The sequence below is a fragment of the Thalassophryne amazonica genome, chromosome 5 (genome assembly GCF_902500255.1).
Source record: "Thalassophryne amazonica chromosome 5, fThaAma1.1, whole genome shotgun sequence".
NCBI lineage: Eukaryota > Metazoa > Chordata > Actinopteri > Batrachoidiformes > Batrachoididae > Thalassophryne > Thalassophryne amazonica.
In genome coordinates this window covers 10,300,842-10,307,123 of record NC_047107.1, presented here as the reverse complement: position 1 = coordinate 10,307,123, position 6,282 = coordinate 10,300,842, and the positions used below count along the sequence as shown (strand labels likewise).

The window sequence follows — 6,282 nt, the reverse complement described above, 5'->3', positions numbered from 1 at the left end:
ATTTCTAACCAGTCCACAAAATCTCATCAAAATCCGTTCAAAACTTTTTGAGTTATCCTACTGAAAGGCAGACAAACAAACTCGACCGAAAACATAACCTCCTTGGCGGAGGTAAAAAGGCAGATTGCTGTGGAAATGTGATGTGATCTGTAGCACACAAACTCCACGTGAGACAACAACACACACAACGGCCGCTTAAGCAGGTACACAGAAAGGTGTTTCTTTGCTGGTTCTGCTGGAGGTTTCTTCCTGTTAAAAGGGAGTTTTTCCTTCCCACTGTAGCCAAGTGCTTGCTCACAGGGGGTCGTTTTGACCATTGGGGTTTTACATAATTATTGTATGGCCTTGCCTTACAATATAAAGCGCCTTGGGGCAACTGTTTGTTGTGATTTGGCGCTATATAAAAAACAAATTGAATTGAATTGAAGTCACCTCTGCAGATCAGGCACATTTAATGCTGCACAACGGAGCACAACTGCTGGCACCCTGCAGTCCCAGAACACAGTAGATGATTACACACATACACATATATATACTGTATATATTTATTTATGTGTTCTTCAAGTGTGTGCCTCTGGTAGAGGACCTGAGCTTGATGCTACTTCTCAGTCTTCTTGTGCGTCTTCTTTCTGATGTTGCTGTCTGCTGGGATTGCCACATTAATCACAACTGTGGTCTTCTTTCTCTTGTCAACCACCACTATGACTGGTTGGCTGGTCAGAAGCTGCTTGCCTGTCTGGAACTTGAAATCCCACAGGACAGTTGCTCTGTCATTCTCAACCATGTTCCTCTATCTGTTGATGGTACATCCCATAGAGGGCCTTGGTCTTCCATGATTTCTCCTCATGTTCCTTATCGCCGTGTGTCTTCACCTGTCTGAGGCATTCTTGTAGCAGCTGAACTCAGGGGTCCATCTTTCTGTCGTATTCATGGATGCCCCTCATATCACCCTGGATTGTGGCTCTGACAGTCATTATTCTTCATCCTCCCTCTTTCCATTGCTCATAGAACCTCGGGGTCTCTACTGGACTTTGGGTGGAAACCTCTGTGCGCTGTGAGTTTTCGTGTCTTGAGATCAGTGGCATCTATCTCCACCTGTAGCCAACTTATTGTTCCAGCTGGGCATCTGATGACTGGTAGGGTGTATGTATTGATAGCTCAGATCTTATTCCTCCCACTGAGCTGGCTTGTCAGCACCTGTCTTACCTCTGGAGGTATTTGATTGTGACTGATCGTCTTGCATCTTCATGATGGATCCTGTGGAAATCCCAGGTACTTGTAGCTGTCCTATACGTCCGCTATCCTGCCTTCTGGCAACTGCAGCCCCTCAGTCTGAGTCACCTTCCCTCTCTTTGCCACATTTTAGCCACACTTATCAGTGAGTCAGTGAGACTGATGGTTACTCCACTCCTGAATCAATATCTGTATCGGCTCATTGTGATGAGTTGGCTTAAGGGGTTGAGGCATATGCATAACGGCAGCAGGGACACTTTATCACCTTGATATATTCTGCACTTGATGATGACTTGAGTGATTGCCTTGAAACTGGTCTCCAGTGACATGTTCCACAGTCCCACTGAGTTCCTGATGGTGTGTGTGTGTGCATACGTATATGTGGTAGATAGATAGATAGATAGATAGATAGATAGATAGATAGATAGATAGATAGATAGATAGATAGATAGATAGATAGATAGATAGATAGATAGATAGATAGATAGATAGATAGATAGATAGATAGATAGATAGATAGATAGATAGATAGATAGATAGATAGATAGATAGATAGATAGATAGATAGATAGATAGATAGATAGATAGATAGATAGATAGATAGATAGATAGATAGATAGATTAAAGTAAAAAAAAAATCTTCTGACTGAAATTTTGTTTCACAGCCAAATCACAAGCTGTTCACCATCTACCCTTTTGTAGAAACCCTTTTGTAATCACATCCTTGGATTTAAGGTAAAACACTATGGAGGCAGCAAAGAAAACAGCAAATTGTTCTCCTGCTGAACAAGATGATATTTCACTCACTAACTATTGCTCACTTACTCATCTTTAAGCATTTTACTCCAACCAAGAGTGGCAGGGGGCTGGAGCCTATCCCAGCAGTCACAGGGTGTGAGGTGGGGTACACCCCGGGCAGGATGCCAGTCTGTCACAGACTAACCATTGCTGCTCTTTTCTAATGCAGCATCATATTATAGAAAAGACTTTAACCTACTCATTATTTAAATACTTTATGATAAACACATTTTAAGGGGACAGCTTTTACTTCATTCAATACCAATTAGAATCTCAGGCCTGCAGCCAGGATCTGTGTGTGTGTGTGTGTGTGTGTGTGTGTGTGTGTGGTGTGTGTGTGTGTGTGTGTGTGTGTGTGTGTGTGTGTGTGTGTGTGTGTGTGTGTGTGTGTGTGTGTGTTAGGGGAAGTATTGTTGGAAGGGGGTCTGGGAGCCTTGAGGGGCTTCTGGAAAATTTTGGCAGGAGACATCCCTGGACATGATTCAGATTTGAACTGAGCACGTCGTCTGAACTATGGACTTCTAATCACACCAAACTTATATTGGTGAGTATTATTTGGGTTGACTTATATGGGTTGACTTATATTCACATTTAGACTAACAGACAGCAGCTGGTTCATGCTCAGTTGGCTTATTAGTGCAGCAGATAACTCAAACAATCCTTCAAATGGTGATGCAAGTGTCAAATTCAGCACAAATACAGCTGCAGCAAAATTAATGGAGCAGCTATACCTTTTGACCCCTGTACAAACTGAAACTGACCTTTGTCACCATTCGTATAATTTATCATTCTTATCACTTATCTTTCCATCCCCTGACTTGTCTAAAGAAAACTGGCAATAAAAGTGATTATTATTTACAGGTTTTATCAAGTTTTAGAGATTTGCTTTCAGTTTGAGTTTGAGGAAGATAATTTTAGAATTTTTTATTCTTTACTTTTTGTTTTTCTTGTATTTAAAATGGCATAAACAAATTAAAATGTGTGAAATAACAAGTGTTCCAATACTTTTGGAGGACACAGTATCCTAATGAGTGTGGTATTATTACTGTTTTGTTTAAGAATGTTTAATTTTCACTGTTGCTAGCACTTTGTGTCAAATCATAGTCATATCGTATATGAATGAATTAATTTATTTGGCACACAGACTCAACAATAACAAAAAAAAAGCCTGATACACAAGACAATTCCACAGTGACATGTGTGACCAAAAGGGGGTGAGCAGAAGCAAAGCTTATAAACGCCCACCCCTTATATACATACATATATACTCATTACCATCCCCCAGAGCAAGCACACAGGTGACAGTGGTAAGGAAAAACTCCCTCTGATGTATTGAGGAAGAAACCTCAAGCAGACCAGACTCTAAGGGGTGACCCTCTGCTTGGGCCATGCTACAAACACATTTAACACAACACAAACTCAAGTCCCGTCATCATAAACATATCTAATGAACACCATATCTTTATCTACATACATAGATTCATACATATATACACATACCTACATACATATGCAATGCGTGTGATTTTATACTACGTATACTCAACAAAAATATAAATGCAACACTTTTGGTTTTGCTCCCATTTTGTATGAGATGAACTCAAAGATCTAAAACTTTTTCCACATACACAATATCACCATTCCCTCAAATATTGTTCACAAACCAGTCTAAATCTGTGATAGTGAGCATTTCTCCTTTGCTGAGATAATCCATCCCACCTCACAGGTGTGCCATACCAAGATGCTGATTAAACACCATGATTAGTGCACAGGTGTGCCTTAGACTGCCCACAATAAAAGGCCACTCTGAAAGGTGCAGTTTTATCACACAGCACAATGCCACAGATGTAGCAAGATTTGAGGGAGCGTGCAATTGGCATGCTGACAGCAGGAATGTCAACCAGAGCTGTTGCTCATGTATTGAATGTTCATTTCTCTACCATAAGCCGTCTCCAAAGGCGTTTCAGAGAATTTGACAGTACATCCAACCAGCCTCACAACCGCAGACCACGTGTGGACCAACATTCCACAGGCCACAATTGACAACCTGATCAACTCTATGTGAAGGAGATGTGTTGCACTGCATGAGGCAAATGGTGGTCACACCAGATACTGACTGGTATCCCCCCCCCTAGTAAAACAAAACTGCACCTTTCAGAGTGGCCTTTTATTGTAGGCAGTCTAAGGCACACCTGTGCACTAATCATGGTGTCTAATCAGCATCTTGATATGGCACACCTGTGAGGTGGGATGGATTATCTCAGCAAAGGAGAAGTGCTCACTATCACAGATTTAGACTGGTTTGTGAACAATATTTGAGGGAAATGGTGATATTGTGTATGTGGAAAAAGTTTTAGATCTTTGAGTTCATCTCATACAAAATGGGAGCAAAACCAAAAGTGTTGCATTTATATTTTTGTTGAGTGTATTTACAAGCTGGAAAAACAAAGTGCACACAACTAAACAATGATCAACAAAACACCCTAACCCTCAACATCCTTCCTCCTCCTTATACCTAGAAAAAAACCATGCGACTATACCGCTGCTTAAACTGGTTCATGCTTGGACATTGCTTGAGCTCCACCCTCAATCTGTTCCACATCCTCACTCCGCAAAGAGAAATACAAAAACCTTTTAATGTTGTACGTGCCCTTTGATGTTTTAAGTTAAACTCCCCCCTCAGATTATAATCCCCTACTCTATTAAAGAACATGTTTTTAATATTTCCAGGAAGTAAATTGTTTATTGCTTTATACACAATTTGTACTGTTTGAAAATGAACCAGATCAGGAAATTTTAAAATTTTGATTTTAAGAATAGTGAATTTGTGTGGTCTCTATAACCAGTATTATGAATTATTCTTATAGCTCTTTTCTGCAGTATGAATAATGGTTGTGTTGTACATTTATGATTATTGCCCCAGACCTCTGCACAATAGTGTAAATATGGTAAGATCAGTGAGCAATAGAGAATGCGGAGTGAGTTGTGGTCCAGAATGTATTCAACTTTGTTCAGAACTGAAATGCTTCTTGACAGTTTGCTCTGTATATGTTTTATATGAGATTTTCAGTTTATTTTATCATCAATTATCACCCCAGGAAACTTAGTTTCATATACACTTTCAATATCCACTCCCTGTACTTGTAACTGTACTTGTTTGTCTTTATTACAATTGCCAAATAACATATATTTTGTTTTACTTAAGTTTAATGATAATTTGTTTCTGTCAAACCACATTTTCAGCTTTCCCATTTCTGTAGTGATGTTCCTTAGTAGTTTCTGCAAATCCCCCAGAACATAAAATACTTGTGTCATCTGCAAATAACACTAATTTTAATATCTTGGACACATTAAAAATATCATTTATATAAAGTAAAAAGAGTTTCGGACCCAATACTGACCCGTGTGGGACACCACAAGCAATGTCCAAGCATGATGACATATATTCCCCCAACTTCATAAATTGTTTTCTGTTACTCAACTTCTCACCCAGTGCAACACTAATCCCCTGATCCCATACGTTCAAGTTTATTGATTAATATATCATGATTGATTGTATCGAAAGCTTTTTTAAGGTCTATGAATATTCCAACTGAATGTAATTTATGATCTATGGCATTTGTGATCTCCTCAACTGATTCTATTAATGCCAGTGATGTTGAACTTTTTGCTCTAAATCCATATTGACTGTCAATAAGTAATTTATGTTTGTTTGTGAATTTATCTAATCTATTGTTGAATATTTTTTCCTAATATTTTGGAAAATTGTGGAAGCAAAGAAACAGGCCTGGAATTTGTTAAGTGGTGTCTATCCCCAAGCTTATACAGCGGTACAACTTTGGCTATTTTCATTTCATTGGGAAATTTACTGGTTTGAAATGACAAATTACAAATATATGTTAACGGTTCTGAAATCCCTTCATTTACCTGTTTTACAACCATCATGTCAATTTCATCTAAATCAGTAGATGTTTTGTATTTGCAATTTTTGACAATACTCGTATCTATTATTTATTTTTCTTCCACTGCTGTGAGGAACATTGAACAGGGATTCCTCTCTATAAGATTATCATTCCAGTCCTCAGATAACAATGAAACAGGAATCTTTTCTGCCACGTTAGGTCCAACATTTACAAAAAAAAATTATTAAAGCCATTAACCACCTCATCCATATTTTCCTTTCTAATATTGTTATCAATGAAATATTGAGGATAGCTCTGTTATTTGGTACCATTTTTAATAATGCTATTT

General features: G+C 38.7%; 1 protein-coding gene across 3 annotated transcripts in view; it reads right to left on the bottom strand.

Moving 5' to 3' along the window:
• Positions 1–6,282, bottom strand: part of LOC117510099 (citron Rho-interacting kinase) — a 582,117-nt gene that overhangs the window by 290,672 nt on the left and 285,163 nt on the right. The window lies entirely within an intron of this gene.